We start from the raw sequence: 13,530 nt of genomic DNA, 5'->3' as shown, positions 1-13,530 counted from the left end.
TAACTACTATCTGCGAGTGTAACTACTGACAATTTAAGTATCCCTATGCAACAGTTTTGAAGCTATTAAAGCATGCAGAGATCCAAAAAAGGGAAGAAAATCCGGTCCAGGAAATAAGAGGACTGTTAGAATTACAGTGTCATATTTTGAAATTCTCCTTGGAGAAAATACGTTGTTGAGAACAGCAAATATATGTGCTAGTTATTTAAGAACTCCCCCTTTACATATCTTTGCCCCTGCCAGTTAATACACTCAAGCTTAATTTGATTCTTATTAAATGCTCCTACTTTCTTCCCCAAATCATATTAAAATTTAATTAGCAATCCTTCTTTCCCGCATATTTTTATTTATCCTATTTTCCCTTCCCACAGCCAGCTGGGTTTAGCCATAGAGCCTCATTCACCTAACCTCACAAACAGCCGAATCCTTTTTCTGTCTTGATTTTTTCCCTATGTTATGCACTTGCACTTTTATCCTGTTGCGTTTTTATTCCTCTCAGGCTACTGTGTATTTTTTCCTGAGCACCAGCATTACACAGGCTTAATTCTTGACATAAATGTAACAACTCCAGAGAGTCTGTACACTCAGATCCGTGTTCTGAGGCTTTAATCTAGAAATGAGCACCAAATTTAGAACAAATCGATTACACAAATCAGCTCTTCATATAACTTTTTCCTAGTATCTTGCAACAGTGGTGCCACGTGCAATCAGTAAAAGCCAGTTCTCTCTCTGACGCTCACTGCAGGTGAATAAAAACCGGAAGAAACACACTGAGATCTCATTTTCTCCTCATCATCATCCGTGTCAGTGGTGAAGAACTGGTTGTAATTAGAACCCTTAGATCTTCTGAATGTAGGTGTTGAAGGACACTTTAGAGATTTGGAAGGAGTTGCCTGGAAGGATTTAAGAAAGAGCTGGGGAATAGTCCTTCCTAACTATAGCTTGTTACTAGTACCACTATGGAGGGAATGTATTCTATGCTGCCAAAGGTCTATACGTATCTCTTGTTCTCCCCAGACACATGGGTGAATATAGAAATCCTGACCCAGCCACACAGGGAAATCGTGAAATTCTTAAAACATGTCTGAATCCACTGAGTTAAAGGCTTTTTCCTGACCAGAACCAAAAGTAATTACTTTAAGAAAATGTTATACAAAAAATGTGATATATAAACAATAATTAAATGCAAAACCTCAAGACATATTTATGATAGAAAGCAGGAACCCACATCCCTGTACATAGGTAATATTAGTAAATTGCCTTGTTAAAATGCTGCAGTTTAGTTACTTAGGTCTTTCAGTTTACAGATCTTGATTGCAAAGAGCTTTTCACCAAAGAAAGCTTGACAATGCTTGATCATTTATTTGCTTTCCAATAAACTTCAAAGTCAAATGAAGAGATGTCTGTTTCCCTAACAGGGATTGTTCCTGTTTGAACAATCAAAATTGTTCAGTCTTGGCTCTGAGTAGAATATTATTGATCTATCATGTCACAAGAAAGATACTGCATGATCTCAGTCTCCTCGTAACTTGGATCAGATGAAAGGGTTTTGGAAGTTGACCACAGACCCACTGGTAAGTATGTGTAGGCTGAACATGTACTTGGATTTGTAATGGCTTGAACATGGATTGGCTTCCTTATAATATGTCTTTCTATCATCTCCATTAACATTTTCTGTTTGCCAGGTACACTGTTAGCATATAGTGCCCTATAGCACATTTACAATGTAATGAAGCTAATGAACACAGAATTACTTTGGCAACTTCATCTATTGTGCTTTCACCCTTTGAAAGATAATTGCCATAATGGAGCACTTTACTATTTTGATCTTGTAGAGCATAAAGTCCCATTACAATTTTAAACTAATCAGGGCTGTCTATCAGTCCTTGCTCACATGAATAACTGTTGACAGCCTCTGTTCCAAAATATGTTGCCCCATGCTTTCTCTTGCTGTGGCTTCTGCTGCTTACACCTCCCTTTTCCTAATCATCAGAGTTTAATGTAATTTAGTGAAATAAAACATTAATTTCTTCCTATGCTATACCTCTCTTCTCACCCCCTTAAACCCTCTTCAAGTCACCCATGGAAGGGAGACGACAGGAAAGTTTTCAGAAATAATTTCACAGGATCAGAGGATCATGCAGGTTGGAAAGGACCTTCAGGAGCTCTCTAGCCCAAACTCCTGATCAAACAAGAAGCAGCTATGAGATTAGACCAGGTTGCTCAGGGGTTTATTCAGTCAGATCTTGAACACTTCCAAGGACGGTGACTGCACAGCCTTTCTGGGCTTCTGTCCTACTTCTTGGCTGTCTTCATGGAGAGAATGGCTTTCCTTACAGCCAGTCTAAACTCCTCCTATTTCAATTTATAGCCCTTGTCTCCTGGCTTCCCACCATCCACTGCTATGAAGATCCTGGCTGCACCTCCTCAGTCACCTCCTTGTAGGTATGGGAAGGCTGTTCTTAGGTGCCCTGAAGCCATCCCTTCTCCAGGCTGAACAAGCCCCATTCCTTCAGCTTCCACTCACAGGGCAGGTCCTCCAGCCTGACTGCCATTGTGGCCTTCTACTGAACTTGCTGCAGTTTAGTAATGTCTTTTGCTTTGAGGAGCCCAAAACATGTACTGTCTAGGTGTGATCTAACAAATCCTGGTAGAGGGAGATAAACACTTTCTTCAGTCTACAAGCTGTGCTCCTCTCAATACAGCTCAGGATGCTTTCTCTGCTGCCAGTGCACGCCACTGGCTCATGTTCAGCTTTATAACTGCCGATATCTTCAGGCCCTTCTCCAAGAGCTCCTCCCAGCCTGTAAGCCCCTAACTTCTATCGTGCCAGTGGCTTGTCCTTCTCAGGTGTAGGACTTTGCACTTGTCCATGTTGAAGTTCATCAGGTTCCTGTTCGTTGATACCTCCAGCCTGTCAGAACAGCAGCCCTGCCCTGAAGTGTTATTGAACAGCCCTCGTGATCTGGTGTGATCCACAAACTTGATGAGGATGTCATCCGTCTCCTTTACAACTCTAGAAACGCAATCTGGGGACGCAGCTGAGAAAAGAGTAAAGAAAGATTCTGCTGGGGAAGGTGTGGGACTGCGAAAATATTTTAGACTTGGAGATCTTCATATCTAATTGTTACTTTTGGGACTCCTAATGGTTATGTGTGCAAGGGGGCAGAGCAGGATGATGCAACTGTTTTTCTGAGGATTGAGGTACTTTGCTATGTTTTTCTGCAGATTTATAGCACTATAAGTAGATAGAGTCCTGCAACAAGAACTACTTTGTCTCAAGAAATCAGTAAAATCACTTGAGGAGACACTGAGCTCATTGTTCTTAAGGAAACAAGCAGGCCTCTGTATTTTCTGATCACTTCGGACTTGTGATGTTTATTTCAGTATCGTGGACTAACACTTTGACTTTGTAGTGATCCCTGAGGAGCACTGACTAGAGGCCATTTGTCAATGATTTTTGTAAATACTCTGGTTCATACACCTCTTTCGCCTGATTAACCATCAGCTTAGCCTCTCCTGAGTATGTCAGGAAGATGGTGCAGAACATTTGGGGAGCTGAAATTCATATTAGCAGAGAACTGTCTCCCTAATGTTTTCAATTCAGAAGTATTGTGGCAATACAATTAAAATCAATGGCTAGCAACAGAATAAATTTCACAAAATGTACTTAACCAGTATTTCAGTCAAGGAGAAATTTTTTATGAGGCCTCAAGGTGTCATTGTTTGTAATGAGAGATAAAATATTTTATTTTTGCTATTAATATAGCTGGAAAGAATTGAGACATTTTCAGACAACATAAGCCTTTATTTTGGTCTGAAATGGTGTTGGCAGAAGACCCCTTGTTGTTGCCTGATGGAAGCATTCATATTTAATGACAAATGGAGTGTATTTCATTCATATCTTTGACTTCTGACACTCTGGCCTCAGATCTTCTCACTCTCTGTTTCAAGTTAATATTCTGCAATAGTGCTGCTTAGAAATAATAGAAGCTTATTGTCATGTTCTTAAATCACTCCTTTCTTAGTCTCTCTTTCCTGTGAAAAGAATGTCATCAGTTACACCTGAAGACCAGGAATCTACATCAGAAAATCACACAATCATTCAGACGCAGCAGTATTCACCCAAGGGGAGTGGCTGGGTGGTTTGACTACCAGTGTATGTTAGACCCCCGTCCTGATGTCCTTAGTTTCTCTGAACTTTTGTCCTGCTATTAGCCATTGACTAACCCTGTGCTTGTTTCAGTGGATGTAATGATGATGCTTCTTGGTGTTTTCTCCTTCAGTGCCTGAAACAGGATTAACAGAAACTCTCCATTTCAGACGTCTTAGCTGCAGAGAGGGAGGGACAGGTTACAGAGACATGCTCATGACCTGGAAGGATGTCCTTATGTTGTGCTAGAGCAATGTGCCCAGCTGACAATATCTCCTCACCTGCTCTACAGCTCTCATACAGCCTTCATAACCCTGCCATAGGGTATCATTCATAGAATCACAGAATAGTTTGGGTTGGAAGGGACCTTTAAAGGTCATCTAGCCCAACCCCTCTGCAATGAGCAGGGACATATTCCACTAGATCAAGTTGCCCAGAGCCCCCTCCAACCTGACCTTGAATGTTTCCAGTGATGGGGCATCTACCACCTCTCCGGACAACCTGTTCCAGTGTTTCACCATCCTCACTGTAAAAAATTTCTTCCTTCTATCCTGTCTAAATCTACCTTCTTGCAGTTTAAAGCCATTACCCCTTGTCCTATTGCTACAGGCCCTGCTAAAAAGCCTGTCCCCATCTTTCTTGTAGGCCCCTTTTAAGTACTGAAAGGCCGCAATAAGGTGTCCCCACAGCCTTCTCTTCTCCAGGCTGAACAGCCCCAGCTCTCTCAGCCTGTCCTCATAGGAATGGTTTTCCAGTCCTCTGATCATTTTTGTGGCCCTCCTCTGGACCCACTCCAACAGGTCCATGTCTTTCCTGTGCTGAGGGCTCCAGAGCTGGATGCAGGACTCCAGGTGGGGTCTCACCAGAGGAGAGTAGAGGGGCAGAATCCCTTCCCTCAACCTGCTGGCCATGCTGCTTTTGATGCAGCCCAGGATATGGTTGGCCTTCTGGGCTGCAAGCACACGTTGGTGGCTCATGTCTAGCTTTCCATCTGCCAGTAGCCAGTACCCCCAAGTCCTTCTCCACAGGGCTACTCTCAATCCCTTCATCCCCCAGCCTGTATTAATAGTGGGGGTTGCCCTGACCCAGGTGCAGGACCTTCTACTTGGCCTTGTTGAACTTCATGAGGTTCACATGGGCCCACTCCTCAAACCTGTCTAGGTGGCATCCCATCCTTCAGGCATGTCAACTACACCACTCAGCTTGGCATTGTCTGCAAACGTGCTGAGGGTGCACTCAGTCCCACTATCTGTGATGTCATTAATGAAGGTATTAAATAGTACTGGTCCCAGCACAGACCCCTGAGGGACACCACTTGTCATCAATCTCCATATGGACATTAAGCCATTGACCACTACCCTCTGGATGTGACCATCCAACCAATTCCTCATCCACCGAACAGTCCACCCATCAACTCCACATCTCTCCAATTTAGAGAGAAGGATGTTGTGGGGGACTGTGTCAAAGGCCTTACAGAAGTCCAGATAGATGACATTGATAGCTCTTCCCTTGTCCAATGATGTAGTCATTACATCATAGAAGGCCACTAGGTTGTTCAGGCAGGCCTTGCCCTTGGTGAAGCCATGCTGGCTGCCTGGAATCACCTCCCTGTCCTCCACATGCCTTAGCACAGCTTCTACAAGGATTTCTTCCATGATCTTCCCAGGCACAGAGGTGAGTCTGACAGGTCAGTAGTTCCTAGGGTCCTCCATTCTACCCTTTTTAAAAATGGGTGAACTGTTTCCCTTTTTCCAGTCACCAGGGACTTCACCTGACTGCCATGACTTTTCAAATATCATGGAGGGTGGCTTGGCAACATCAGCTAATTCCCCCAGGACTCTGGGATGCATCTTGTCAGGTCCCATAGACTTATGTATGTTCAGGTCCCTCAGGTGGCCACAAACCTGATCTTGTCATACAGTGGGAGGGACTTTTCTCCCCCAGTCCTTGCCTTGTGTTCCATCCACTGGAGAGGTGTGGGAAGAGAGGTTGCCAGTAAAGACTGAGGCAAAAATGTTGCTGAGTACCTCATCCCTCTCCTTGTCCTTTATTACCAGTTTGCCAGTCTTGCTTATTGGGGGGGGTACGCTTTCTTTGACCTTCCTTTTCTGGCTGAAATACCTGTAGTAGCCCTTCTTATTATTCTTTACAACCCTTGTCAAGTTCAGCTCTAACCACACCTTGGCCTTCCTGATGCCATCCCTACACAACCAGGCAGCATCCCTTTACTCATTCGAGGATATCTGTCCCTGCTTCCGGTGCCTGTGCATTTCCTTCTTGCCCTTGAGTTTGACCAGCAGGTCTCAACTCAGCCATGTTGGTCTCTTCCCTTCCTTGCCTGATGTCTTACACCTGGGGACTGACAACTCTTGTGCTCTATGGAAATCATCCTTAAAGATCTGCCATCTCTGTTCTGCTCCCTTGTCCCTGAGGGCAGTTTCCCAGGGGATCCCACTGACTAATTCTCAAAGAGCTGGAAGTCTGGTTTCCTAAAATTCAAGGTCCTGACTTTACTCTTTGCCCAGCTCTTATCGCTCAGGACTATGAACTCCACCAGTGTGTGATCACTGCAGCCCAGGCTGCCTCCAGTCTTGATATCATTGATTAGCTCACTTGTGTTGGTGACCAACAGGTCCTGTATCACATCAGCTCTGGTAGGGCTGTCTGTTACCTGGCTCAAGAAGTTATCCTGTATTGCCCACAGCTCACTGTGCTACTTTTCCACCAGATGTCAGGGTGGTTAAAGTCCCCCAGCAGGATGAGAGACTGCGAACGCAATGTCTCCCGGAGCTGGAGGAAGAAGGCTTCATCAGTAGGCTCCCCTTGATCGGGCAGCTTGTAGTAGACACCAACCACAAGGTTCCCTTTGTTGCTTCGCTCTCTAGTTCTTTCCCATAAGCTTTCAACCTGCTCATGGCTATTCTTCATAGACAGCTCTTCATACTCTGTCCATTTCTTGATGTAGAGGGTGATGCCTGCACCCCTCCTTCCTTTCCTGTCCCTTCTGAACAGCTCGTAGCCATTAATAGCTGCCCTCCAGTCATGGGATTCATCCGACAAAGCTTCAGTAGTGGCAACTAGGTCATAGCTTTCTAGCATCACTGTGGCTTCCAACTCCTCCTGTTTGTTGCCCATGCTGCGTGCATTGGTGTAGAGACACTTCAGCTGAGCTCTCAGCCGTGTCACCCCTTAATGCCTTTGAGGTATTTCACTGGTGTTTCCCCATTGGCTCCTATTACCTCAGGAGACCCTGGCTCATCTCCCTAAGACTTCAGCTGTGCTCCAGTGTAGCCAGCAAGTTCCTACATGTCAGTTATTACAAACCCTGTAATAAACTGTGTGGTTCCTCCTGAGACTATGTTTCCCCGCTTGTTTTGTAGTGCCTTTATTGAATATATCTTTAAAGGTCCTGAGTGCATCCTCCCCTGTCCTGGGGATCTGGCAGCGGCGCGCAGGCCAAGACAGAGGCAGCACAGCCCCTTCCCGCTGGTGTCCATGGGGAGAGACCCCCAGAGAACACCATGGAGAGGCCCTGGACAGCCATCCCAGGGCTGTGTCTGACCCCAGAGCTCCTCACCAGGACTGATCCTGACCCGCATCCATGACCTGATGTGCCAGCGTGCCCTCAGCCCATCCCCACAGAGGTGCCCAGTGCCTAAGACTGGGGCTGCTCTGGTGCCCCTCGGCTGCCCTGCTCCTGGCTGGGGCAGTGGGACAGGCCTGGGCTGCCAGGCCCTGCCCTGCCACCCTGCAGCTTGCATGGGGAGTCCCCCACACCCTGGCCCCGGGAAGCCATCTGCTTTTGTGGAACAAAGACAATATCCAGTCAAATACAGCTTCTTACCTATGTTATCTTATCTATGTATCTATATCCGGTCAAATACAGCTGCCAATCTATATTGCAAGGATGCTTTTCCATGGAATCCACAATCTGGCTGACTGTATGACTGAGTTCCTGTTCTGCGCATTAAGTCTTCAGATACAAATTTCACATTTGATAGAAGTTTGAGGTTCAATAGAAAGATATGCAATATGCAAATACCATGAATGGCAGTAAAATGTATTTACTGTCGTCTTCTCATCTTAATTCTCCATGGCCATCTCCAAATATAAAGTCAACTGCTGCTTATGCCACATGTTGCTGTAATTCCAACACTGCTGGTGATCTGAGTCCCACCACACTGCCCTACTGTTAGCAAATACTGCTTTACGGTTCTTCTTGCTGCTGGCTTCACAAGACTGAGTTCAGTCCTAGGGATTGATGCGCTCTGTGCAAGCCAATAACATGAGGGGCTCTTAAAACTAAAGCGTCTTAGAACTGAACTGTTGAACTGTTAAATATTAGTGTGAGGTTTGCTTATTTGGTAGATCTTGCCTTAGCACCTGGATTTCACTGTCAATATAGCACTACAACTTCTCTCACCTTCTGCAGTCATGTAAGCAAATCCAGTTCCTTGGTGATCTCTGTGTGATCTCTCCTCTTCAGAAAATCTAGGAACCATAGTTATGTCAACTAGATGCATAATAGGAGAACTAGGAGTAATGCAAATACTTCCAAGACCTTTTAGGGTCTTTCTTCTCAAGTCATCTTCTGCTACAAACTTTTTCTCTATTCCAGTTTATCTGCATTTAGAAAGCAAGGAAAGCTAGTCATGTACTGAAATTAAGTTAGATCACATCTTTAGTTGCTTGAAAGTAGTCTCATCTACAAAGAGCAGTCTCATCTATGACAATGTATTTGTACTCTATACGTTTATTTTTACAGTTTTTGAAGATGGTAAGATGCAGACATCTTGCTGAGAATAATGTAGTTCAGTGACTCTTCAGTGGCTGCTATTAGGCATCTGCTGTACAAATGACACTATCGCTTGCATAAACCAGTCCAGCAAGCCAGAGTTAATACGTCCTTTGTATAAGGTCTTTGATGAATAGACCCTCTTATCCTTCATTTCTTATCTATTATTAATAATGTTCTCTGTGATCATCCAGACACAAAGAATTAAGACGATAACTCAGTAAGTGAATACCAGAGCCTTTGCTTGCCCAGCAGAATAACAGTCATTAAGTTTCTGCCAAAAGACCATTGCTTCAGACATAATGATGAGCAATTACCATACAGGCTTGGAAAGTGCTTATATATAATATATTAAGTTAAAATATTCCCTTTTCTTGGGAGTTGCCTTGTGGTAGCACCAAACGTATCAATTAAATTACCTAATGAAACACATTTTAATATAAAACAGTCTTCGTTTCCAGTGCGACCATTTCTTTAGTAACAAAATACCGAGAATATAAATTAAAGCTTTTGTGTATGACCATCTTCCTGTAGCCAAACTTAATGAAAGAAAAAAATGGGTCAGGGTAGAAAACATTTCTGTGTTGCTGAAATCATCAAAAACTTTAGGAAGTAAATTCTTAGGACAAGGAGGGGTATATAAAACCAGCAGGAATAACAATTTCCTGGTCAATCTAGGTTACCTTTATCCCACCTGACTTCGGACACTGTAGGCAGCCCAGAATAATGCTCTACTGGCCTAACACTGAAATTCTGTCTTTGTCGCTCTGCCAACAAAACAGCAAGGCAGCGTTCACAGTGAGCTAGTTAAGTATTGCATTTAGGAGCTAGGACACAAGTGACTGCAATTTGGGCATCGCCGTTACGTGCATGCAGAGTGAGAAGATGAACGTAGGCACAAGAGCCTGCCGAGCTGCTCAGATCTCTGAGCAGTAAACTTCTGACAATGTGCACGGCACGCCGACTGTTGTTGGACTGACCTGATAACCATCCCCCATCCCCATCCTTTCTTTGTACCATATCCAGCCACGCAGGACTAGCCATGAAACTGCTTGTCTGGATGCGTAACTTCATGCTGTTTTCCCTTTCAGAAAGTGCCCTGGCACAGGGACAGAGCACACTACGCAACGGCTGTCTCTTCGCTGTATCATTTGAACACATGAAGGAAATGTTGTGGTTTATGGGCTGCAGAAACCGTAGTCGCAGCCTTCCAAATTTCATATCCTCTTTCCATGAGTTCTGTGCATATTTTCCCCTCTATAAACATAGCTTTCACTACCTTGTATTCTCAAAAGCCATGAATTCTCTTTATTTCACTCACTAAAATCTCAAACGAAGTAACTGTTCTACCACAGAGGAAGTTTAAAAATGGAACTAGCACAAGGCAACACCCAAATTCTGAATGCATCCCGAAACACAAAGGTATTCGGATCTGAGATATGTATCTATCCACAACATCCTTCTCCCAGATATCTCAGCTGAAGTTCTGCATCCGGTCTGCAGAACTGCAACGCTCTTCTGTCCCTCCCTAAATTGTAGCGAGCTCAGATCTAGAGCTAAACTTTACACACAAGCATGTCTCTAGTTAAGAGAACAGGGATATTTTTGATTTGCTCTGTAGTGCCCATTTTTGAGTGCAGTTGTTCTTTCACTTCCAAACACAAGGAAAACAGATTACTACACTCTACGGTTACAGGAGGTGGCGTATGATAAGGATGCGTGTTGTAATAGGTTATCCGCAATCCATTTACCTAAAAAAAACTGTATAATTTTGGTATTTTAATCTTTCATCCTATGAAAACACAATGTTATTCTACAGCGACAGTCAGACTTTAGGAACTGTCTCCCGTGCATACTAAGGATTTTTTTTCTGAATAAAAGTGATGACCAGAAGATTGATCGATCTTTTGATATATCTTCTGCACTGAATATACATCTTCTTGTCAGATTCCCAGACTGATCTAAACAGTCTCGCAAAGCTGCATCCCATTAACTTTGAAATGTTCTGGGGAATTGTACCAGATGACGGCCGCTGTAAAAGTGATTCCGTACACAGGTTTAAGGATTGAGCCACCCCCAAAAGTCAGTGGTGCTTGCCAATTATCCTGAAATTATCCTTAATATAGGCCATATTAAGACAGATGCAAACCTAAAATGCTTGGTTTCAGCATTGTGTTGGACCTAAGCCCCTCTGAAAAGTGTTTGCTTTCTTTCCTTTGTTTAAGTAATGCCTTCAGGAAAATACACACTCTAAATGTATTCATCATTATTTAACTAACTGTTTTTTATCTATTATTCATAATTAACTACTATAATAAAATACTAATTATAACTATTTGTTAGAAGTAAATTTTTAAAGCATTATGAGTCTACATTTTTACATCTCTACAGACAGCAGAGTTGCTTTGCAAATAGTTAGAAAGTTTTTTTACCTACTTTAGCTCCTTTTGCCTCCAATTTTATATTTCGTGTATCCAAGCAATTTAAACATGTTTTCCAGCTTCTAAATATTTTCTTCACTCTTCATCCCTTTTCTTGCACTGTACAGGCCTCATTAACATGCACCTAATCTAGGAATGTACTAACAGACAGGTTCTCTCATCAACACATATTGCTCTTGACAGTGCTTAGCTATAAATAGTCAAGCTCAGCTTTTAATCATATGATGCAGAGTTATGAATGACTTTCCATTCTTAATGCACAGTTTCAATCATTTTTGCTTTTTAAACATGGCCAAAATATCTTATATTCTTTCTTGGCTCAGAAGCTAGCTTTATTCAAAAATTGGTAACAACTTATTTGTTCAATTGCTTTTAAAAACAAAAAGACATTGTCCAAAACTAGTGGGTTTTGTAGATGTAAAACAAACACACATTGCGGAAATGTCAGGTAAAGAACTTGCTGAATCACAGAGGACTTCCTCATATGAAGAAACAAGATTTATAAATACTAAAGTTCATATTAAATATTTCAGAATAACATGGTGATACACACAATATATTGCTTATCTGTGGTGTGTGTGTCTTACAGGTTAAAGAAATGTTCCAAGAACTTGCAGGTGTGCATAATTATGTAAATAGGCCTTAAAAATGCCTTGGCATTACGATGCTTAAATATACTAGTAAGTGAATCATAGAAAAATCTTCACTCTGTGGTACACAAATACATATATATTGTTCACAGATGTATAGCTAGTACTTATAGTATTGTTGGTTGTGGGTTTTTTTGAAAACTTGAAATAACCTGTCCGAAATAATTCTCAAAAGCTGAAATTTCAGCCTCAGTAGAGCAATAAGTTCATTAAAAAGTTATCTAATAAGTTTGTTTAAATTCTTTTGCTTAAGCAGAACTGTTTGTAGGATTAGGATTTTGACCATGTCAGACCGGGCAAAAATTAGATATTTTCAGCTGAATTTTGTCAGAAGTGCAAAATATTATTGGTATTTAGCACTGAAGTCCTCTCAAAAAGCTTAGTCTTCATGCCATTTAGAAAACAAAGGTTCTAAAAAATATCTTTAGCATTTCCCTTTTTACTTTTTTTAAACTATGTCAAAACAGATTGTGGCTTCCTCATCTACTTAAACAGAAGAGCATACACAATTTCTTCCAGTATGAGCAGTCAATCTACAGAAAAACTTGACTTTTTCCTGTCTTCTTCTTTTCATGGTTTCTGAAGTGCTATCATTAAAAGTATATCAGTGTATCAACCCAAGAACGTTCCTAGATTAGAGTCAAATTGACCAAAAAATACTCTCCCTCTCTGGTACCAGGCAATAGTCATTGAACTCTCAGTTATTATTAAGTAAAAGAAGGGGCAGGAGCATTTTTTCATTTGGGAAGCCTACCATGTTCAATAATGAGGACTTACACTGCAGAGACCGGGGATTGGGATGTAGTGATGATACAACTTTAATAATTTTCTTCCTCTCTATCAGCCTTGCTAAGCTGAGAATGGGCAACTGCAGAGTTACCCAACTAACCCAAGGTTAGTTTCATCTTTTGTAAAATCCCCAAACTGTGGGTCCTTCCCACACGCATAAACAGGGGAAATGATCTAACTGCTTCCCCATTTCCTGCTCCTCTTTATCCTCTCTTTCCTCTCTTTTCTATATTCGTTTTTAATAACAAGTGGACGAAAACAGGCATTAACTGCACTTCTTGTTCAGCTCTGGCAAGAACTCTCAGGATGCAAGTGGCAACAGTTGCCTATTAAAACTTTCTGTAAGAGACTGATTGATTGATTTTTTCTGCCAAGCGAAGCAGGCCAGTCCCATAGTTGAGACATCATTGTAACTCCTCTCCTTTCCAGCCACATACTAGCAAAATGCTATCCATGAATTCAGTTAAGAGAGTGTGAGGGAGGGGAAATGAATGATGTTTTCTCCAGCTCTTTTGACCCAGATTGCTAGGATTTCATTTTATGAGCTGATTTTGTGTAAGCTGAATTGGAGTTAAGAGATATGACTCTTTGTTTCTCCTATTTTTAATGCAACAATTACATAGTAACCTCAAATTTCTGCTAACTAATTTTGAATCAGTTTTTAATTTTCCTGGACTATAAAGTAGAGCATTTCAGAATGCC

Source organism: Opisthocomus hoazin, chromosome 8 (assembly GCF_030867145.1).
Source record: "Opisthocomus hoazin isolate bOpiHoa1 chromosome 8, bOpiHoa1.hap1, whole genome shotgun sequence".
Classification (NCBI taxonomy): Eukaryota; Metazoa; Chordata; class Aves; order Opisthocomiformes; family Opisthocomidae; genus Opisthocomus; species Opisthocomus hoazin.
Note: the sequence above shows the minus strand (reverse complement) of the source record.